The sequence below is a fragment of the Scylla paramamosain genome, chromosome 7, assembly GCF_035594125.1.
Source record: "Scylla paramamosain isolate STU-SP2022 chromosome 7, ASM3559412v1, whole genome shotgun sequence".
Classification (NCBI taxonomy): Eukaryota; Metazoa; Arthropoda; class Malacostraca; order Decapoda; family Portunidae; genus Scylla; species Scylla paramamosain.
The window spans coordinates 19119940-19144939 of NC_087157.1; the positions used below are offsets into that span (position 1 = coordinate 19119940).

A 25000-nucleotide genomic window follows, 5' to 3' on the forward strand; every position below is an offset into this window, starting at 1 on the left:
GAGAGAGAGAGAGAGAGAGTTCTAGGCCAGAGGGCCACATCAGTCCCCTCTCCCCCCACCCAAGCAACCCGCTTTCAGCAACCATTCTGTAGACGCATCACGGGACCATTTTTAAGAGCAATATTGGATGACCTCTTGGGGAGCCACACTTCACGGCCACACGCGGGTCTGTCAGGGGGAAGGGGCCGGGGAAGAGGGCCAGGCGGACCATACCAGCGTGTAGGGGCAAAAGATATCACGGCAAAAAGGGCATAGAGGGATTAAGGCTATATTTTAATCCTATACATTATTAATGGTCTATATGAATGAAAATATGGAAAAGAACTTAGATGTTTTCCAGAGAACAACAGAAAATGTTGTTCTCTTTGGAAGAAGACGTGGACACAGTTGAAAAAATAAAGAGGTGAAAAAAAAAGGTGAATGGGAAGAATCAATTAAAAAGATTAGCAATGAAAAGAAAATGATGAAGAAAAAGGTCATTTCAATATGCAAGCAAATAAAAATACTTAATAACATAGTGAATAATGGAAACGAATGAAGGGAAATACATAAATGTGAAATATAATTAAAGAAAAAACAATGAAAAGGGAAACGAGAGATTTAAAAGAGAAAACAAAAGATCAACAAGAGTAATGACAAATAATGAATATAAATAAGGCAAGAAAAAAGTGTGTGTGTGTGTGTGTGTGTGTGTGTGTGTGTGTGTGTGTGTGTGTGTGTGTGTGTGTGTGTGTGTGTGTGTGTGTGTGTGTGTGTGTGTGGGTGAGTGGGTGCGTGTATCTCTCTCTCTCTCTCTCTCTCTCTCTCTCTCTCTCTCTCTCTCTCTCTCTCTCTCTCTCTCTCTCTCTCTCTATATATATATATATATACATATACTCAGTCCTTTCCTTTTCTTTAATTTTTCATCCTTTCTCGCACCAATGCATGATCGTTTTTTACCCCAATAGAACACCAATGTTAATAAAGAGAGGAAAAAGGAAAAAGAAAAAAAACTCCACAGGCATACTTTTCTTACTGTCGCAACATGTATGTACTCGTATGTAATAATGACTAACTCCCGTGAATGTAATCCAGTCAGTAGAGTTACGAAGGTTACAATAAGTTGATATGTGCCCTCCCCTTCACTCTGGCCTTGTGGACCTCACACACAAGGACGCTAAATGGCAGTCATATCACATTATCTTATCCTGCATTACCTTTCACATGTGCTGCCTTGCTTCGCCTTCCGCCTATAAATCAATTAACGTTCTATGAAGGATAAATTCCTCGGGGCTTATTACACGGCGATATCAAGGCAAATATGACCTATCTATCTGTCTATCTAACTTTTATCTATCTACCTATCTATCTATCCATCCATCCATCTGTATCTCTATTTTCTCTCCTCATCCACTTAAACTGTGCAAGGTTCCACTGTTAACTAAAGCGAGAGCGAGAGAGAGAGAGAGAGAGAGAGAGAGAGAGAGAGAGAGAGAGAGAGAGAGAGAGAGAGAGAGAGAGAGAGAGAGAGAGAGAGCATTTAATGAAGTTTAAAGACTCTCCTCTCTCAACACACGAATAATGTTCCTCAGAAAAATCCCACACACGTTTTCTTTCCACAGATAAAATCCGAAATGACTTTTTTCCCTCTTACAAAAAAAAAAAAAAAAAAAAAAAAAGAAAAAGAAATAAAAAAACTCATACTCACGTGTAACAATGTGTACAATGAAGAAACAACACAAACTAACAATGTAATGTTAGATAACAAAGGATAGTAAAAATATTTGTATTAGATATAAGTAATAAGCAGAACACAAATAAATAAAAAGACAAAATAACAATGTAACATAAGGATACCGAAGTACAGTCTTGTCTCATAAAATGTCATAAGAAATAAATATGAAAGAAGGAACAGTCATATTTACTTTTCATTGTCTGTGTTCTTCAGCGCCAATTAAATGTAAAAAATTGTGACAGAAAAGACACATTCTCTCTCTCTCTCTCTCTCTCTCTCTCTCTCTCTCTCTCTCTCTCTCTCTCTCTCTCTCTCTCTCTCTCTCTCTCTCTCTACGTAGACATCACCCATTTTTAGCACTTAATTTCATGTTTTTTTTTCTTTCAATCTGCTACACATTTTCCCACTTTAGTGGTTTATTTCCTCGTATTTTCCTTGTTCATTACCGCAGTTTTTTTTTTTCCAAGTTAAAGCATGCTATTTTCTTTCCTAACTCTCCTTTAAGTATGATGTCATTCTCCGAGTAACTTCAGGCACCTACTAATATTAGATTACATTCTCTTCCTGATGTCACTTGTTCACTCCGGCTTATGTCTTTCAATGTTTTTTTTTTTTTCCACTTCTTTCTGTTATTTTATGGCTTTTTTAAAATTTTTGTATGTCTTTTTTGTGTGGTGCTATGACTCTCAATGTCTGTGTGTGTGTGTGTGTGTGTGTGTGTGTGTGTGTGTGTGTGTGTGTGTGTGTGTGTGTGTGTGTGTGTGTGTGTGTGTGTGTGTGTGTGTGTGTGTGCGTCAGAAATGTATATACATTTACTTGTCTATACGTTTAAAGCTTTTTTTTTTTTTTTTACTTTAAACTTTCTTTTTCAGTCTCTCCGATTTTATGTTTGTGTTCTCTCTCTCTCTCTCTCTCTCTCTCTCTCTCTCTCTCTCTCTCTCTCTCTCTCTCTCTCTCTCTCTCTCTTTCCAATACATTCCTACTTTTAAAACACTTCGTCAGCCTTCGGGAATCCTAAAACTGCAACAAACTGCCAGCAACACACTCAGTCCCTGTGCTTCCCTGAGCAGTAAAGGGCGGACGTTGTCATCTCCCGGCGTTACTCCTTCGAGACGCACAGTACAATATGTACTCGTAAGTTCGTGTAGCGTCTTCATATTAACCGAAGAGATGAAGAATGTATGTCAGTACGTATATCAGTATATCTTTGACCTTCTGTCTGTCTTGTGTGGGTGGGTGCGTGATTGGTTGGGAGTCTCTGTCCCCAGCTTATGTGCAATTTTGTGTATTGAAATGTATCTGTTTGTCTGTCCGTTTGTCTATTATTTCACACACACACACACACACACACACACACACACACTATCTCAACATTTGCTTTTTTCCAAATGTCGCATGAAAGAAAGAAGAAAGAGGAAGAAAAGTGTGCACGATATATATGCATGTGTATTGTGATGCAAGACATCCAATTTCTCTCTCTCTCTCTCTCTCTCTCTCTCTCTCTCTCTCTCTCTCTCTCTCTCTCTCTCTCTCTCTCTCTCTCTCTCTCTCTCTCTCTCCATGGTTTCAACACAATTCCAGTGATCCACACAACAATATACAAAATTCATAACATTTATGCATTTTTCATTTCTAGTAAGGTAATTCATAGAGTATCAGGAGAATTGTGTGTATTTTTTGGCGACAGGAAAATGTGTGTGTGTGTGTGTGTGTGTGTGTGTGTGTGTGTGTGTGTGTGTGTGTGTGTGTGTGTGTGTGTGTGTGTGTGTGTGTGTGTGTGTGTGTGTGTGTGTGTGTGTGTGTGTGTGTGTGTGGGAGCCTCTGTCTGCAACTTGATTCACAGATAGGAGGAATAATTTTTTTTATGTGTCTTTTTGTTTTATAATGTTTTGCTTTCCTTTGTTTCTCTAGGTTTATATGTAAAATCTCTCTTTTTTTATCCAATGCTCGTATGTAAGTTACCAAACATGAACATAAAAATATTTTCGTTATGCGAAATTCAGTCTGTCTGCCGCAAAGTTTCTGATATTTTTTTATTTGTAATGATTCTATATATGAATGTTTGTTTACTAATTCATTTGGCATATGCACCCATCAGTCAGTGTGTCAATGTGTCTTTGTCTGTCCTGCTTTCTGAATGTCTGATGTGCTGGCTGACTCTCTAATGTCATTTCCTTCTAACATAGTACATACCTTTATTTATCTTAGTTTGTTTACCATGATTTACAGTTGCATTTCTATATGTTCTGTCCATCAATATACAGCTAATTTCTCTCTTTATCTGATTCATCGCTTACACTTCCACTTTCTTCTTATTTGTTTATGTATATTGCTCTTCAACCATCCTGTGTTTCTTCACTTACCTACCCATTCGTCGTTGTTTTATCTGTATATCTCTCCCTATCTAATACTTCCACCTTCTTATCAATCAACGGGGATTTATCAACATATTTTCCCACCTATGTATTATTATCCCTGTCTATCTGTCTGTCTGTCTATTTATCTAATCTATTTTCTACTTACTGAACTGTCTATCTACCCATCTATATATATTTATATCTACTTATATACCTATTCATTTATTCATGTATCTATCAATCTATCTATCCATCCCATAAAAGGGTCAAAGCAGTGGTCAAAAATTGATGAATAAGTATCTTGAAACCTCCCTCTTGAAGGAGTTCACGTCATAGGAAGGTGAAAATACGGAAGCAGACAGGGAGTTCCAGAGTTTAACAGAGAAAGGAATGAATGATTGAGAATACTGGTTAACTCTTGCGTTAGAGAGGTGGACAGAATAGAGGTGAGAGAAAGAAGAAAGTCTTGTGCAGCGAGGCCGCGGAAGGAGGGGAGGCATGCAGTTAGAAAGATCAGAAGAGTAGTTAGCATGAAAATAGCGGTACAAGACGGTTAGATATGCAACATTGCGGCGGTGAGAGAGAGGCTGAAGACAGTCAGTTAGAGATAATGCACCCTTAATACACTCCTATACTCGGCGGCGGCTAGGCAACGCTATTTCAACATGTTCCACTAAGCATCCCTGCTTATAAGGGGAGACAAGGCCCTGCTAATGCTACGGGACTGGAGGAGGAGGGGGAGGAAGAGGAGGGGCGTCTGTTGCAAGCATTATGTCGGCGAAAGGAAGGATGGAACGTAAGGGAGAGAGGATGAAGGATGGTATAACGAAGCAAGAGAAGAGAGGAATTCGTGAAAATGGGAGAAGTTGAGAGTGAGGTGTGGTGGTGGTGGTGGTGGTGGTAGTAGTAGTAGTAGTAGTAGTAGTAGTAGTAGTAGTAGTAGTAGTAGTAGTAGTAGTAGTAGTAGATGTAGTAGTAGTAGTAGTAGTAGTAGTAGTAGTAGTAGTGGTGGTGGTGGTGGTGGTGGTATAGTTCGTAATTTTTCTGTTCTTCCTCCTTAGGGTGAATTGTAGATTTTTTTCACTCTACTAAAAATTGTACGTTTTTTTTTTTTTTGTCTTTTGCACAAAAAAAAAAAAAAATCAACATTTCCGAAAAGACGGTATTCAAAAGAAAGCAAGCTTCTTCACTTGTCTTATTCATTATGACGTAACACTCTGAGGTAATTTCCCTGGAAAGCGCAACGCAAGAATGCTGCACCACCCCTCAACAACCAAACTGTGCCTTCACCTGCGCTACGCACACACCACATCACACAACTATCATGCAGTTACACTCTCCCTCACAAACAAAAGTAGACACACCACAACTCTTTCCCTCACTATTCTCTCAAGTTCTATGTGGTTTTTCTATACCACGTGGTATCAATAGAGAGAGAGAGAGAGAGAGAGAGAGAGAGAGAGAGAGAGAGAGAGAGAGAGAGAGAGAGAGAGAGAGAGAGAGAGAGAGAGAGAGAGAGAGAGAGAGAGAGAGAGAGAGAGAGAGAGAGAGAGAGAGAGAGAGAGAGAGAGAGAGAGAGAGAGAGAGAGAGAGAGAGAGAGAGAGAGAGAGAGAGAGAGAGAGAGAGAGAGAGAGAGAGAGAGAGAGAGAGAGAGAGAGATATTCAAGGCAAAAAGTAAATTCTTTCATACAAATGCACCACATTTAGCGCCTCCAGCGTAAGACTGTATAATTATCAGGCAGGAAGCGCGGCAAACACGTCAAGTCTATGGAGAAGGCAGGGCGTGTTTCACTTGCTGTTCTTGCCTCTCACTTTTTTAATATACGTTTTCTTTTTTTGCTTTTCTCTTTTTTTCCTTGCATGGATTGACAAGGTGTGGAATAATAGTAAGAAAATACAAATTATACAAAAACTGAATTGGTGTCACTCCAGATAATAATCCTGCTCTTTACTACAACAACAAAAACAACAACAAAAACAACAACAACAACAACAACAACAACTACTACTACTACTACTACTACTACTACTACTACTACTAGTAGTAGTAGTAGTAATAGTAGTAGTAGTAGTAGTAGTAGTAGTAGTAGTAGTAGTACTACTACTACTATTACTACAAGTAGTAGTAGTAGTAGTAGTAGTAGTAGTAGTAGTAGTAGTAGTAGTAGTAGTAGTAGTAGTAGTAGGTACGGCTGGCCGATGGAAGGACTCCCCAGTACTTGTGTGTGTGGCTCCCCCAATGACGTCAACCACACCATGACGTGCAAAAAGGGGGGATTCGTATGTATCAGGCACGATGAGGTGAGAGATCTGACCGCCAGCATGCTCAGGGAGGTGTGCCACGATGTCTCCACTGAACCGACCCTCCTGCCGCTAGACGGCGAGCACCTGCGCTACAGAACAGCCAACACCACCAACGAGGCTCGAGTCGACGTCAGTGCACGAGGGTTCTGGACAAGGGGACAGAAAGCATTCATGGACATACGGATCTTTGACCCGATGGCCGCCTGTCACCACGAACTCTCCCTGGAGGCCGCCCACCGCAAGAATGAGCAGGAGAAGATCCGAGCGTATGGGGAGAGAATCCAACACGTTGACCAGGGCAGCTTCACACCTCTGGTCTTCACCACATCTGGCGGGATGGGCTCCAAGGCTCAGTGCTTCTACTCAAGACTAGCCGACCTAATGGCAGAAAAGAAGCACCAGCCAAGGAGCCATGTCGTCGCATGGATGAGGTGCCGTCTCTCATTCTCCCTCCTCAGATCTGCCCTCCTGTGTCTCAGGGGGACAAGGCATTCCACTCCCATACCTGCAGACTTAGGAGGCCTCGACTGCGAGGCTACAGTGGTGGAGAGTGGCATAAGAGTAGATAGAGTAGAGGTAGAATGAATTTATAGTTAACAACTAATGTTTATATTATAGAGTATTAGATATGGTTGGATGCCACAGTCATTAGCGGGAGCTGGGGCTAATGACCTCCAAGTAATGGAGCCCCTAATTGACACATCAATAAACATGGGGTGGAGGTATTATTATTATTAAAAGTAGTAGTAGTAGTACTACTACTACTACTACTACTACTACTACTACTACTACTACTACTACTATTGCTACTACTACTGTTATTAACATTCACCTATTAAGACTCAGGAAAGATTTGTCTTTCTCCAACCCTCTGTGCTTCTTAAAAACATGGAGCTGCATTTGGAAATAAAAATTCAAATACCTGAACACAAAAATCATTTAGATGCAAAAGATATTGGACGGTTCAACTTGAGTAAACTGGAGTAAACAATGCAATACATGTTTAATTTAGAGTCAGTATAAAATGGTATTCTTACATTTCCATATAGCCATTATTTATACTCACGCTCTCATATCTTCTTGGCAAATGGCAAACAGAGGAAGAAAAAAAAATCTTTTCAGTTGCCGCTTCCATACATACAGACAAAAAAAAAAAAAAAGATAAAAAATTAAAAGTCAATAAAAAAACTAAATATGTTTCAGGAAGTGCCTCAATACTCTTAAAACAACTAGTCACAGGAAGGGGGAAAAAACAGAAACAGGCAGAGAATTCCAGAGTTTACCAATGAAAGGGATGAAAGAATGAAAATATTGCTTGACTCCTGGACTATTGAAAGGGAACTTAAAGACTTCTATCACGTCCCCTCTTAACCTACGTCTCTCTAAAGAATGTAAATTTAATGACTTCAATCTCGCCTCGTAAGGAATACTCCTCATCCCCTGTATCCTTTCTGTCATTCTCCTCTGTACTGATTCTAATACACCTATATCTTTCCTGTAATGTGGAGACCAGAATTGCACAACGTAGTCTAGATGAGGTCTGACCAGCGCCAAGAATATCATTAATATTACTTCCGGCCTTCTACTTTTAACACTCCTAAAAATTAATCCTAGTACCCTATTTATCCTGTTTCTAGCCTCTATGCATTGTTTTCCTAGACGGAGTTCACAGCTAACTATAACTCCTAAATCTTTCTCGTACCCTGTAACTACCAGAGATTGTTCGTTTAATGTGTACCTACTGTGTGGGTTTCCTCTACCTACGCTAAGTACTTTACATTTATTGATATTAAATTGCATTTGCCATATGTCCGTCCATTCATTTATCCTAAATCTGCCTACAAGGCGAAGGCACCCGTTTCTGATCTAATTAATCTATCTTTGTGTCATCCGCAAATTTACTAACATCACTACTAATTCCACTAACCAAGTCATTGATATATATTAGAAATAACAATGTCCCTAATACTGATCCCTGTGGCACCCCACTGATTACATGACCTCACTCGGATTTCGAGCCGTTTATTACAATTCTTTCTCGCCTGTCGCTAAGCCATGACCCTATCCAGCCTAACACCTTCCCATCTATCCCGTGTGCCCTAACCTTTCTCAGGAGCCTTTGATGTGGTACCTTGTCAAATGCTTTACTAAAGTCCAGATACAAGATATCATAACTATCACCATTATCTACTGCCTCGTACACTTTACTGTAAAAAACTTAACAAGTTTGTCATGCAAGACTTCCCCTTCGTGAAGCCATGCTGTGATTGATTTATCAAGTTATGTTTGTCTAAATGTTCCCTATTGTTCCTCGCTATTATTAACTCTAATATTTTACCTATAACTGAATTTAAGCTGACAGATCTATAGATAGACGCTAAAGTTTTATCTCCTTTCTTAAAGATGGGTACTACATTACCCTGCTTCCACATTACTGGTACCTCACCTGACTCAAGTGATTTCCTAAAGACAGAGACTAACAGCTCACTAATAACCTCTTTGCATTCCTTAAGTACTCTGGTATATATTTCATCTGGTCCTGGTGTCTTGAACTTTTTTAGCCTATCTATCTCCTGTTCCACTATCTCTCTAGTTATGGAAATATCTGTCAGCTTCTCATTCTCATCTGCTCTAAAACATCTGTTCACTATCTGGCATATCCTGCATGTTTTCCTGGGTGAAGACAGATGAAAAATACTCATTCAGAATTTTACTAATCTCCTCTCCAGAACTAACCAGCTCCCCATCTGATGCCTTTAATGGACCTATAGTATCCTTATTCTTCGTCCTCTATTCCTGATAAAATCCCTTGGGGGGTCCGTCTTCACATGGCTGGCTACACTTAATTCATAATTGCCCTTAGCTTTCCTCGTTAACTTCCTGACTGTTCTAACTAATTCATTATATTGTGACCTTAAAACTTCTTCACCTGCCCTTAATGTCTTATATATACTTCTCTTCCACTCTATATAATGTTTTAATCTAGCAGTCATCCATTTAGGATAATTTTTCTGTGATCTTATTGCCCTATACGGGATATATGCTAACTGACCTGTATGAACTTTATCTACGAAATATTTATACAATTCATCTACATTTACTTCACCTAATTCCCTCATCTCGGCCCCAACCATCCTCTCTACTCCCTCATCTACTCGCCTCGACCTCACCTCTCTCATTTCAGCATGACCTGACATTCCACCATACTCACACCCATATACCTCTCCCTCTCTCCTCCGCCCCTTCGGAACACATCTTACCTTCTATTGTCCTACACCCTCACACCTCACCTCGCCTCTCACATCTTGCCTTATCTCTCTCAACTCCGTCCCGGACCTGACCTCACCCTGCATCCGTTGCCAGTCAACTCCTTGGAGGTACCTTTTTAATTCCTCAAATTCTGCTCTCCTAAAGTCAGGTATTTTACTAGTGTTTTTGCTTCTAAAAATTTCTTCCCATTTTAAATTGTATCTAATTCCCTTATGGTCACTGTTACCTAGCTGTCCTCCAACCTCTACGTGCGTGACTGCTTCCTCCCTGTTAGTAAGAATTAAATCTAGAATATCATTCCCCCTTGTGGGTTCTACGACTACCTGTTTTGAGAAATTATCCTGAATTACCTTAAGAAATTCTGCTTCCTTGTTGCCCACCATCAGACTCCAGTCGATATTCCTAAAATTAAAATCTCCTACCACACATACCTGACTGTGCCTGCCTGCTCTATTTATTTCCTGCCACAGTGAGGTGTTAATTTCCTTTGTACTGGTCGGTGATCTGTACACTACTCCCACTACTGTACATTGCTGTACTACTACTGCTTTGTTATCTGTTTTAAATCTACTGTTAATACAACACTGTAATGTGTTCCTAACGTATAACGCGACGTCTCCTCCTCTCCTGTTTTCCATATCTTTATAGAACAATGTATAACCATCTATCTTAACCTCTGGATTAAATACTTTTCCTCACATATCTAGCCAAGTTTCAGTTAAAGCAATGATAGCAAATTTCTCTACACACACTATTCTTCTAAGCAAGTCTATTTTATTCAAAATACTGCTACATTTTGTGTGGTAAATACTTCAGCTATTTCTCACCTTCCCTGAGCTAGCTACCTTTCTAGATTTAACTAATTTCTCCAATGATTACTCCTCACAACACCTTCTTCCCACAACCCTTTCCCGTATATGAAGTGAGTTATGGCAAATAATTGGCGCATTTTGTGCGCTCGAGCTCGATCTGTAGTGATGAGGCGATAGTTGTGCGAGTTGCGAGGCAGAAACCTTCGCCCACATGCCGATAAATCGAAATATGCAAAATACAGCAAAAAAAGGTGAGTCTGACGAAGAAATTAAATAAAATAACAAAGATACGCCTTCAAAAGTTACCAAGAAGTGTTTCCGAAAATGAAATCGAAACTTTTATATACGATGGACATCAAAAGGTGCTCCTGGCCAAATCATCGTTGTGCCCTCCAGGGCCAGGCGGGAGCGGTGGGGTGTACAGATGTGCGGTAACAAAAATAGAGCCCCCTCGCTCCGCTACGGGAATGATCCCTCCAAAGATATTAAATACGTTACTAAATGATTAAGAAAATCATAAATTATCTTTCATTCGCTGACAAGGAAAATAAAAACGTGAGGAAAACTAATATTTTCAGAAATCTACAACGACGAGCCTCTAAAAAAAGGGAGACAAATAGTGTGGGCCGGCTCTAGTCATCAAGGCCCACGTCACCTTGACTTTTCAAGGCGACAATCAACACACACAGAGACAAATAAGAACACTTCACAGAACTATACAAGCTTTCCTCTCTTTGATTTTACTTGAATAAAGCTGCAACAAAGGTTATGACGCTAAAAAGTTACCTTAGGTTAGGTCACAAATATCATGGTGGTAACGCTTCCCGGGAAATCAGAGTTAAAAATAATATCAATACTAATTGAACAAAGAAAATATAAATATCTTTTCTCCATAGAAGGAAAGATTTTTTTTTTTTATGTGGAAACCAAATTCACACTAAATGAAATGTGTTACAGTAATAGTTTCCAAGGACACTTTATCATAACGTGCAAAATATTATTAATCTACATAACGGTAAAACACAGTAAAGGATAAATAGACATATAAACTAGATCTGATATTTCTTACCTTAAAAAAGACCTCAAGTGAATATTCCCATTATTGTGGAAAGTTTTTTGTAATTGCATCTTTCCTTTCTTCACTCATATATTCGTACATACAAATATATATATATATATATATATATATATATATATATATATATATATATATATATATATATATATATATATATATATAAAACCAACGCAAAAATGACAGCTAATTGTTAGGTTTCAATTGAATCTCTAAGTAAATATTTATACCAAAAAGATGACACCATTATAGAAAACATATGATTTCGTATCCTTCTTTTCTCTATGCATACATTAAAATAAGCACACGAAGACTGGAATACAAAAATTATAGTTTTTAAAAAGATTTTCGGTTAATCCTCAAAGGACTTTTTTCCCTGTAAGATGTTGCAATGAACATTATAGACTAAATTTACACTCTGTCTTCTTTCACATATATACCCTAGGAAGGCAGAAACATGGGAGACAAAAACAACGCATTGGAAAAAGGTTTAAACTAATCCTTCAATGGATAACACTACTGACACGATACCATGGAAGCACATCCTTTCTTTCCTTCACAGATTCGTGGGAAGCTGACAGGAGAAAGGCAGGCAACAGGTTTCCGTTGAAATGAAAAAAAAAATTCCAAAATAGGGGGCACATGATGTAATGAAGCAGGTACTCACTTTCCTCCTGCATGTGTTGGGAGTGTTCACCGCGGCACCACCTGCCATCCTTTCCTGAAAATATCAAAACATCCACATAAAAAAGTGATGCAGCTTCACTATTCTAAAAAGAGCTAAAAATGAAGCATCATAAACAGAACCACCAGAAATCATTTACTGCATGAGTTAACAACATACACATGAACAAAAGAGGAAAGAATAAATACTGAACAAAAACACGAAATGTCATAAATAAAACGTGTCAAATTCCTCCAAGCAAGAACACATGGATACATGGAAAACAACACTGAAAACAGAACACACTTCAAACGCTGAGAATGTTAAATATGCACAACAGCTGCAACAAAATAAAACGAACAAACACCATTACATATATAACAAGATCAAATAAGAAAATAAAAAGAAGCAAAAATAATAAATGTAAAGCTTGCCAACATTCAGCGGTGTCTAGAATATGAAGGTGGTAGTTAAGTGAGACTGAAGAGGAGGAGCACAAGTCATGCTGCGATTGATGCATGAAGGCAATCAAGGGAGAGGGTCGCACAGAGGAGGCGGGACGCAAGGCGCCTTCAGGCCAGTCACTGCTGGTGTCCCTCGCCTCCCCTTCCTGCCTCGCTGCGAGGTGAAGGGGCCACTACCACCGCTGCCTCAACACTTACACTACCTTTGCGTCTCAACACTGAAATGCTTCAATGAATGGGAATGAACGGGAAAGTAATGGTCACTTAGAATTGCTTATAACAAGTACATGTTACTAAGTGTTTTAAATCAATCTGTCTGTCTGCGTCTGTCTGTTTATCTCTGCCTCACATGTTCACTATAATGCTCTGTAAGAATGAGCATCCCAATCTCTGTTGCTTTGTTGCAGCGCATCTATTTGTATTAATGTTGTGTGTGTGTGTGTGTGTGTGTGTGTGTGTGTGTGTGTGTGTGTGTGTGTGTGTGTGTGTGTGTGTGTGTGGTGTAACATTACGAGTGGAACAATATTTACGAGTATGGGTCAGTAGGTCTGTCTTCTGGTATATTTAGTAGTTTTAGGAAATCAATGACAACTACGTATTGTGCACGAAAAATGGCATACCGTAAATACGAGGCCATGAGAGAAAAATATAGTTAGGTCACTATGTTTGCATTTTCTTCGCTTACAGTAATTGTTATCACGAAAGAATATACGAGTAACGGAAGAGGCATACGTTTATATTGTGCAAACATTATGCTGTATTAATATCCCACTGACTAATTCAGTTAGACTTTTGGTTAAGTACTCACTGCAGGGCACGATAAACTATTTATTAAAGTATTTTACAAAAAAATTGTGCAAATATATTCATTGGAATGAAATATTCCAGTTTCTGCCGCTTTTTAAAACTACTTTGTCCATGTCTGTGCCTGCCCGCACATCCATCTGTCCCTCTGTCTATTTGTCTGTCTGTCTGTCTGCTTCCTTGCCTTCTATTTTTGCCTGCCTGCCTGTCTGCCTGCTTCTTTGCCTGCCTATCCTCTTCAAGTTAGCCTGACTATTTCCCTGTCACCCTGTCTGTCTGCCTGCTTTCTTTCTTTCTTTTTTGTATGTCCATCCACCTCTTTCCCCGCCCGTTAGTCTGTCTGCCTCCCTGCTTGCTTGCTTGCTTGCTTGCTTGCTTGATTGCTTGCTTGCTTGCTTGCCTCCCTGCCTGTCTGTTTGACCGTCTACCTTCCTGCCTATCTGCCCCCCCCTCTCTCTCTCTCTCTCTCTCTCTCTCTCTCTCTCTCTCTCTCTCTCTCTCTCTCTCTCTCTCTCTCTCTCTGATGATTATCTAAACAAGTCAAAACATTATTTAAACCACTACTACGAAATACCAAGGTACTTGAAGGCTTGTCTGTAAGTGGTATCAGTGTGAACAGGTTACATCACGCTCCTATACAATCATGATTTACGCAGCACACCCTCCATAGTAGGTTGGCAGGCACTTCCCACACGTTAAGGAGTTCTTCTTCATTTCGCTCTCTAATTTAAACTTCTTTATACAAATGAAATTAAACTTCGGGATTTAAATGGTCACTTTCTTTCTTATCGCATAAACAAAAATGTGCTGGAAAAATATAACGAAAATATTTATATAAAAAAAAACAATAATAATATTCGAGCCACACTCCACAGTAACGAAAGCTTTCATAGATATAGGAACACATTGCAAAGATCGCACTGAAATATTATTTATCACCGTACAACTACCATACCTAATTCCCGGGAGCAGACTCATGCAGGATAAAAAAGATGAAACACCAACAAATACTGGTAGAGAGTCATGAGAACATAAGAACATAAGAAATAAGGGAAGCTGCAAGAAGCGACCAGGCTTACACGTGGCAGTCCCTGTATGAAACACTCCTACCTATTTCCATCTGTTATCCCCATCCATAAACTTGTCTAATCTTCTCTTAAAGCTCTCTAGTGTCCTGGCACTAACTACATGATTACTGAGTCCGTTCCACTCATCTACCACTCTATTTGAGAACCAATTTTTTCCTATCTCCTTCCTAAACCTAAATTTTTCAAGCTTGAACCCGTTATTTCTTGTTCTACCTTGGTTGCTGATCCTAAGAATTTTGCTTACATCTCCCTTGTTATAACCCCTATACCACTTAAAGACTTCTATCAGGTCCCCTCTTAACCTACGTCTCTCTAGAGAATGTAAATTTAACCGCTTCAACCTCGCTTCGTAAGGAATACTCCTCATCCCCTGAATCCTTTTAGTCATTCTCCTCTGTACTGATTCTAATAGACCTATATCTTTCCTGTAATGTGGGGACCAGAACTGCACAGCGTAGTCTAGATGGTCTGACCAGCGCCAAGTATAACTTTAATATTACTTCCGGCCTTCTACTTTTAACACTCCTAAAAATGAATCCTAGTACCCTATTTGCCTTGTTTCTGGCTTCTATGCATTGTTTCCCTAGACGGAGTTCAGAGCTAACTATAACTCCTAAATCTTTCTCGTACCCTGTACCTACCAGAGTTTGGGTGTTTAATGTGTACCTATTGTGTGGGTTTCCTCTACCTACGCTAAGCACTTTGCATTTATTGATATTAAATTGCATTTGCCATCTATCCGTCCATTCATTCATTCTATCTAAGTCTGTCTGCAAGGCGATGGCATCCGCTTCTGACCTAATTAATCTACCTATCTTTGTGTCATCCGCAAATTTACTAACATCGCTACTAATTCCACTATCCAAGTCATTGATATATATTAGAAATAATAATGGCCCTAATACTGATCCCTGTGGCACCCCACTAATGACATGACCCCACTCGGATTTCGAGCCGTTTATTAGCACTCTCTGTCGCCTGTTACCAAGCCATGACCCTATCCAACCTAACACCTTCCCATCTATCCCGTGCGCCCTAACCTTTCTCAGGAGCCTTTGATGGGGCACCTTGTCGAATGCTTTACTAAAGTCCAGATATAAGATATCATAACTATCACCATTATCTACTGCCTCGTACACCTTACTGTAAAAACTTAACAAGTTTGTCAGGCAAGACTTCCCCTTCGTGAAGCCATGCTGTGACTGATTTATCAAGTTATGTTTGTCTAAATGTTCCCTAATGTTCCTCGCTATTATTGACTCTAACATTTTACCTACAACTGAAGTTAAGCTGACAGGTCTATAATTAGACGCTAAAGTTTTATCCCCTTTCTTAAAGATGGGTACTACATTAGCCTGCCTCCACATTACTGGTACCTCACCCGACTCCAGTGATTTCCTAAAGACAGAAACTAACGGCTCACTAATAATCTTTTTACATTCCTTCAGTACTCTGGGATATATTTCATCAGGTCCTGGTGACTTGAACTTTTTTAGCCTATCTATCTCCTGCTCCACTATCTCCCTAGTTATGGAAATATCCGTCAGCTTCTCATACTCATCTGCTCTAAACACCTGTTCACTATCTGGCATATCCTGCATGTTTTCCTGAGTGAAGACAGTTAAAAAATACTCATTCAGAAGTTTACTAATCTCCTCCCCAGAACTAACCAGCTCCCCATCTGCTGCCTTTAATGGACCTACAGTATCCTTATTTTTCGTCCTGTATACCTGATAAAATCCCTTGGGGTCCGTCTTCGCCTGGCTGGCTACCTTTAATTCATAATTGTCCTTAGCTTTCCTCGTTAACTTCCTGACTGTTCTAACTAATTCATTATACTGTGTCCTTAAAACTTCCTCACCTGCCTTTAATCTCTTATATATACTTCTCTTACGCCCTATATAATGCTTTAACCTAGCAGTCATCCATTTAGGGTCATTTTTTTGTGATCTTATTGTTTTATATGGGATATTTGCTAATTGACCTGTATGAACTTTATCTACGAAATATTTATACAATTCATCTACATTTACTTCACCTAAACCCCTCATCTCGTTCCCTACCATCCTCTCCCCTCCCTCATCAACTCGCCTCGACCTTACCTCTCTCATTTCAGCATGACCTGACATTCCAACATACTCACACCTATCTCCCCCCTTCCTCTTTCCTCCTCCCTTCTGGAGCCTCACCTCACCTCCCTCATCCTGCCTTATCTCTCTGAACTCCGTCCCTGACCTGACCTCACCCTGCATCCTTTGCCAGTCCACTCCTTGGAGGTACCTTTTTAATTCTTCAAAATCTGCTCTCCTAAAGTCAGGTATTTTACTAGTGTTTTTATATCTAACAGTTTCTTCCCATTCTAGATTGTACCTAATTTCCCTATGGTCACTGTTACCTAGCTGTCCTCCAACCTCTACCTGCGTGACTGCTTCCTCCCTGTTAGTAAGAATTAAATCTAGAATATTATTCCCCCTTGTGGGTTCTACGACTACCTGTTTTAAAAAATTATCCTGAATTACCTTAAGGAATTCCTCTGCTTCCTTGTTACCCACAATCAGACTCCAGTCGATATTCCTAAAATTAAAATCTCCTACCACACATACCTGACTGTACCTGCCTGCTCTATTTAATTCCTGCCACAGTGAGGTGTTAATTTCCCCTGTACTGGTCGGTGGTCTGTAAACTACCCCTAGTACTACTGACTGCGATCCTTCCTTAATATCTACCCATATCAACTCTGCTTTGTTATCTGTTTTAATTCTATTGTTCATACAGCACTGTAATGTGTCCCTAACGTATAACGCGACACCTCCTCCTCTCCTGTTTTCTCTATCTTTATAGAACATTGTATACCCATCTATCTTAACCTCTGGATTAAATACTTTTCCTGACATATCTAACCAAGTTTCAGTTAAAGCGATGATATCAAATTTCTCTACACTCGCTATTCCTCTAAGCAAGTCTATTTTATTCAGAATACTTCTACAATTTGTGTAGTAAACACTTAAGCTATTTCTCACCATCCCTAAGCTAGTTTCCTTTCTAGATTTAACTAATTTGCCCCTTGCCTTCTCCTCACTACCCCTTCTTCCCTCCCGACTAACGAAAAAAGTGCTGGAGTGCAGTTACCTCCCGCTCGAGTGTTTCGGCCAAAAACCGAACACCCTGGCGTGACAAATGCACTCCATGGCAATTCATCAACGAACTCCCGAGAGAGAGAGAGAGAGAGAGAGAGAGAGAGAGAGAGAGAGAGAGAGAGAGAGAGAGAGAGAGAGAGAGAGAGAGAGAGAATATATATATATATATATATATATATATATATATATATATATATATATATATATATATATATATATATATATATATATATATATATATATATATATATATATATATATATATATATCAGAGAGAAGGAAGGATAAAATGAAAAACAGGAATATAAGGGTGACGGAAGGCAGGCAGGCAGGCACTCAGGGAGGCAGGAAGGAAGGAAGGAAGGGAGGCAGGAAGGAAGGAAGGAAGGAAGGAAGGAAGGAAGGAAGGAAGGAAGGAAGGAAGGAAGGAAGGAAGGAAGGAAGGAAGGAAGGAAGGAAGGAAGGAAGGAAGGAAAAGACAAAAACAAGTATCAATATAATAAACATAATAAATAATAATAAATAATATACAAAAATAATGACAGGGAGATATATTACATTGCACGTGTATCTAAGAGTGAACATTACTCACGGCTCACCAGCGCTCCCCGGCACACAGCTAATCCTGGCGCTAGTGAGGGTCTGAGGAGGAAAGACGCTTACTTTCCCTTGGCTTACAAACGAAAGCGTGCTCTACCGTACCTCCCATCAGGAAGCCACGCTAATTGGGTATTAAAAGATGGAGTGTGCTTTTCAGTATTTCTATTTCAGGAACACCGCCACTAGAACAACTAATTGCTTACTGTCCAAGGCAGGTACAGAGAGAGAGAGAGAGAGAGAGAGAGAGAGAGAGAGAGAGAGAGAGAGAGAGAGAGAGAGAGAGAGAGAGAGAGAGAGAGAGAGAGAGAGAGAGAGAGTATTTCCACGGCAAAGTAGAGATAACGAGGAGATAACGACTGCATTTTCTATATGTACCTAAACCTGCAATTCATTACGTGTATCAGAATGTCTTCTTGCAAAGGAAACTACTCCCAGCCTCCCACTCTCTCCTGTTCTGGCACCTGATCCCCGCTGACGCCAGGCATGTTGTGGGTTACCCAACTAATTATTAGCAGTGCTCTCTCTCTCTCTCTCTCTCTCTCTCTCTCTCTCTCTCTCTCTCTCTCTCTCTCTCTCTCTCTCTCTCTCTCTCTCTTACATATGATCTCCCATGAAGGCACTGAAAGCTCACACACTGCCCAAGTATCCATATCCACGTGTGATCGTGACATGTCAGTACTCGAGGTATTCACTAAATCTTGGGGAGTCTGAAAGTAGATGACACTGGAGCTCTGACCAGGAATCTTGGATATCGTCTTTGAGTGCGTGATGCAGCCGGCAACAGGATGATGAGATAAAATCATTATGTCTATAAACTATAGGCTTGAGCATTCTGCAATACCGTTGAATATATATATATATATATATATATATATATATATATATATATATATATATATATATATATATATATATATATATATATATATATATAATTACCAGCAGTTTAATTATTTATCACCTTACAATAAATGAACTTGTAAATACAAAAAAAATATACATTTGCAATACCCAGAGTCGTGGGTGTTGTGCACGTTTTAATGTTTGTAATATGTAATATTTATATTAGAAGAAAAATTTCCATTTCCTATGATAAAAAAAAATGCCTGCACACAAAACTGTAACAGAAAAACAGTACGAAATAAGCTCTAAATTTCAAGAGTATTCTTGGATAACATTGTTTTGAAGTTATGTATTACCGCCATACACTATAAAGGAATTGAATATAAGTTGAAATAAAGTAAATGATCTTAATTGTAATTGCAAACTCGTGAAACGCGTTGCTATACAACATTTATATATCACAAAGTTATCAACTACTAGTACATATATATATAATATATATATATATATATATATATATATATATATATATATATATATATATATATATATATATATATATATATATATATATATATATATATATATATATATATATATATATATAGTCTTTTTACTCTGACAGGCGATGCTACTGTTACGACGACGACGATTAGAGGCACAGCACGAACGACGGCAAAAACAGCAGTGGTGACTTTTGTAAAGTTTAGCATCAGCAGCAGCAGCAGCAGCAGCAACAGCAGCAGCACCAGCAGCTGCAGCAGCAGCAGGAGCGGCAGCAACAGCAGCAGTAGCAGCGGCAGCAGCAACAGCAGCAGCAGCAGCAGTAACAGCAGCAGCAACAACAACATTAGCAACAGCAACAACGGCAGCGGCAGCGGCAGCAGCAGCAGCAGCAGCAGCAGCAGCAGCAGCAGCAGTAGTAGTAGTAGTAGTAGTAGTAGTAGTAGTAGTAGTAGTAGTAGTAGTAGTAGTAGTAGTAGTAGTAGTAGCAGCAGCAGTAGCAGAAGCAGTTGTTCTGGTAGTTATTGTTGAAGGAAGTAAAAGCAGCAATACCAACAAGAGCAGCAAGATCAGCGAGGGCAACAGCAGCAGCAACAGCAGCACCAGCAGCAGCAGCAGCAGCAACAGCAGCATATTAAGTGTAATAATCTCCAACAGATAAAACACGCGATGAGAAGTAACACGAGGCATCCTGGACAAACACCTGTCCACCTCGGCCCTGCAGGAGCACCTCACCGGCCAGTGTTCTTTCAGTGTTAATTCACATCTCAGTCCTTTATGTATTGTTGTGCCGGCGAGGCAAGACGCCTTGAGGAGCGCCACGCGCCAGACATTCCTTCCCGGGCTGGTTTTCAACCTACGTCTGTCTTCACTTGTTAAATATAAATGTGTAGCAAGAAATACAATTACCGTCTTTCCTTCAGTATTTAAAACTATTAATGTCTTTATACATTTGCCTTCTTTTAATCCATGCTTCCATTTTTGGCATTATTTTGGTTTCCTGCTGTAGTTTGTACGTTCATTATAAGAGTGAAATATACTCTCAAGTGTGAAAAATTGCGATATCTCTAAACACAGCCCATCACAGGTCAAACTTAGCCTGGTGCCACAGAAAGTTTGATAAAACTAGCAAATAATAATTTTTCTTTACTATTCAATGTTTTCTGGAAACAAAGGCAATTCCTGGAGTATGAGGAATCCCTGTTCTCTTTCTTCGTCCCGGTGGAGGAAACACAAAGACGCTCACTCTCATTCTAGATTTACACCTTCACCACCACCACCACCACCATAAATAAAATTAAAAAATACACATAAATCTCTTGAACACGTGATGCCAGACCTTTAGAAGATTAGATATATTTCTGGATAGTTGGGATGAGTGGACACAGGTTTGCAAGTCTTATACAAGAACTGCCGCCTTTGGACGGAGTAATAAGACAGTCTTCTGCGGAAGAAAAAAGGAGGAGGAATAGGAGGAAGAATACAGCAATATTCTCGCATGCATAGTTGAAGTTGAAGTGTGGATGTCTGAAGCAGCAGCCTTGCCTGGCACTTTCACAATCAGTCCCCTGTTAGCGTACTTTCCTTTCATGAACCCCTGGAACTTTTTTCCCTCTCATCTCAAGGCGTCGCTAAACACAACCCATCACAGGTCGAACTTAGCCTGGTGCCACAGAAAGTTTGACCAGTCGTAGTTTACATATATATGTTTCTTCCTCTGATGGCGGTGACGTTGCTGTTTCTTCCTCCGATAACAGTGGTGGTAATTCTTTTTCTTTGCCTCTTTTTCTTGTTTTCTTCCTCTGATGGCGGTAATGCTGCTGCTGCTGCTTCTTCTTGCTCTGATGGCGTTGCTTTCTGTTCTTGTTCTTCTAAGACAGTTTGGTGGTCTGAATTGGTTGGTGATAGGGTATTCAGAGTGGGGATAGTAGGAGTACTGCACACTCACCTCCCTTGCTCCCCAGTCAAAATTCAAGTCAGGTTGGTGGAAGACTGGGAAGGGTAGGGAGGTGCTGCACACTCACCTCCCATGCTCCCCAGGTTACATTTGTAACATCAGTCATGTTGGTTGTTTTTGGAGTTGCCGGGATCAGTCAGTCAGGCCCTGTCAGTCAAGGGTAGTGCTACGCACTCACCTGGCCAAGATCAGAGGGGTGGTGATGGTGGTCTGTACATTTGGAGTTGGTAGGATGAGTCACATTGGTGGTCAAAGTCAAACTGGGAGACTGGGAAGTGTAGGGAGGTGCTGCACACTCACCTCCCGTGCTTCCCAGGGGCGGTCAGGATGGTGGGTCTTTGGAGTTGCCAGGATGAGTCACGGGAAGTGCTACGCACTCACCTTGCCAGGATCAGTTGCCAGGGTGGGGAGTACTGGTGGTGGTCGGTACAATTAGAGTTGCTAGGATGAGTCAGATTGGGGATCAAAGTCAAACTAGAAGGCTGGGAAGGGTAGGGAGGAGCTGCACACTCACCTCCTGTGCTTCCCAGGTGGGGTGGTGGTCTTTGGAGTTGTCAGGGTCAGTCAGGTTGGTATTGTTATATTTTTATTATTTATTGTTGATTGCCAGACTCAGTCATTTTATTGAGGGGGAAGTAGGAGTTTTATTGTTTTTACTTTATTTATTTGTTTTTATTTATTTTTTATTTTTCATTTATTTTGGGAAGGGTAGGGAAGGGTAGGGAGGTGCTGCACACTCACCTCCCATGCTCCCCAGGTTACATTTGTAACATTTGTCAGATTGGTTGTTTTTGGAGTTGCGGGGGTCAGTCAGTCAGGCCCACTCAGTCAAGGGAAGTGCTACGCACTCACCTTGCCAAGATCAGAGGGGTGGTGGTGGTGGTCTGTACATTTGGAGTTGGTAGGATGAGTCACATTGGTGGTCAAAGCCAAACTGGGAGACTGGGAAGGGTAGGGAGGTGCTGCACACTCACCTCCCATGCTCCCCAGAGTCAGTCAGTTTGGTGGTCTGTTGCCAGATTACAGTAAGATTTGTAGGTCAGTCAGGTTGGTTGTTTTTATGGTTGCCAGGGTCAGTAAGGCAGGTGGTAGGGAAGTGCTACGCACTCACCTAGCCAGGACAGGGTAGGATGTAGGGATGTATGGATCAGGGTCAGAGTGGGACACAGAGTAGGAGGTACTGTTGGTCTGTACATTTGGAGTTGTTCTTTGAAGTTGCCAGGATGAGTCAGGTCAAACTGGGAGACTGGGAAGTGTAGGGAGGTGCTGCACACTCACCTCCCATGCTCCCCAGGGCCAGTCAGTTAGGTGATTACATATCTGTAAGTCAGTCAGGTTGGTTGTTTTTGGAGTTGCCAGGGTCAGTCAGTCAGGGTCAGTCCAGGGAAGTGCTACGCACTCACCTTGCCGAGATCAGAAGGGTGGTGGTGGTGGTGGTCTGTACAGTTGGAGTTGCTCTTTGGAGTTGGTAGGATGAGTCAGATTGGTGGTCAAAGTCAAACTGGGAGACTGGGAAGGGTAGGGAGGTGCTGCACACTCACCTCCCGTGCTTCCCAGGTGGGTGGTGGTCTTTGGGGTTGTCAGGGTCAGTCAGTTGGTATTGTTTTATTTTTATTATTTATTGTTGATTGCCAGACTCAGTCAGTTTTATTGAGGGGGGAGTAGGAGTTTTATTGTTTTTGTTTTATTTACTTATTTTTTTCATTTATCTTTTTTTTATTACTTTTATTATTTTTTATACCTATATATAATTTATTCTTTTTGGTCTGGCAGTCCGTAGACTTGGGGAGAGAAGGGAAGTGCTGTGCACTCACCTCCCTTGCTCTCCCGAGGTCCGAGGTGGTAAGGAGGTTTTTATTTATTTTTATTTATTTATTTATTTATTTTTATTTATTTTTTCTTTTTTTTGCGTGGTAGGTTAGGAGACACTCACCTTAATTCTTTATTTATTTATTTTTTTCTATCTTTTGCCTGGTAGGTTGGAAGAGAAGGGAAGTGCTATGCACTCACCTTTATATTTTTTTTTTCCTGTTAGGTGGAGAGAAGAGAAGTGCTATGCACTTACCTTTATTATATATATATATATATATATATATATATATATATATATATATATATATATATATATATATATATATATATATATATATATATATATATATATCTTTTTTTTTTTTTTTTTTTTTTTGCCTGGTAGTCCGTAGACTTGCCAGGGTTAGGTAGGGGAGAGAAGGGAAGCGCTGTGCACTCACCTCCCTTGCTCTCCCGGGGGCCGGTAAGGCGGTGCCTTCCTCCCCTGGGGAGGGGTAGGGAGGTGCTGCGCACTCACCTCCCCTCCTCCCCGTGGGCAGTTCCATCACACATGGTGATGGAGGGATGCTCTTTCAAGGTTTTTGTGAGTTCCGAGAGGGGGGTTCGAACCTACGCGCCCCTCACTTCCCTCACGCCAAACTCAAAGTGCATCACTCTACCCACTGGGCCACGAGGGCCCTTTTTCTTTTTTTTAAAGTTGGTCTATTTCCCCATCTTCCCCATCTTTTTTTGTAAAGTTGCTCTATTTAACCACCTTATGTTCACGCCAGTACGTATTAAAGAATTATGATGTGAATTATTTTCATGACGTTACTTATTTATTGTATTTTGTATGGGATATGACCGCTGGCATCCCACACACACTGGGTTCCCAAGACTGTCACTACGCCATGAAACCCCAACGGTAAACAAGATATATTTGAACACATCATTTCCCTTCCTGTGTTCATGCAGCACCAAAAGTTCAATAAGAAAAACTGCTGCTCATTCTAATGTGAACGTTCATCCCACAGTGATAATTAGATAACTGTTGACTTGTGGGAGTATGTCGTGGAGTACAAATAGCAGTAGGTAAGATCAGAGAACTTTACAGAGGCAGGAATTCCTTGGTTATGGAGCAGCCTTCTGGAACCCTCCCCTGTGCTGCACCACCACCACCACCACCGACAACAACAACAATAACAACAACACACCATTACACCTGTCCATCCTGCAGCACGAGAATGACTCAGCCCAGAGAACCACGGATTGCTTTATTCGTAATTCACGTCCACTCTCAACATAGACATCAATCAAATTATGTCACTGAAAAAAGTTGGTGAAGCACTCACTTCTTCACACAGGCTTTACTACCTATCAGCAGGATGAAAGCTTCCGACTGGGAGGAAGGGCGGCGTCGGGAAGGATTAAGAGAGAGAGGGTAGGGGGGACCAGCGGAGGCTGGAAGTGTGTTTATGCTTCATAGGTATAAAAAAGAAAACTGCATGAAAAAGAAGAAAGACCTGTGCCCCTCCCACCCCTGCTCCCCGCGTGAGGCGATACGTGCTGAAGTGGTAATGTTGTTGTTGTTATTATTTCTATTATTATTATTATT

The 25000-nt window shown here is 40.5% G+C and overlaps 1 long non-coding RNA gene across 2 annotated transcripts in view; it reads right to left on the reverse strand.

Moving 5' to 3' along the window:
• LOC135102183 (uncharacterized) overlaps positions 1-25000 on the reverse strand; it is an 87690-nt gene that overhangs the window by 47474 nt on the left and 15216 nt on the right. For both annotated transcript variants that reach the window (XR_010269577.1, XR_010269576.1), the window contains exon 2: positions 12201-12254. This is a non-coding gene — a long non-coding RNA (uncharacterized LOC135102183). The remainder of the gene's footprint in view (positions 1-12200; positions 12255-25000) is intronic.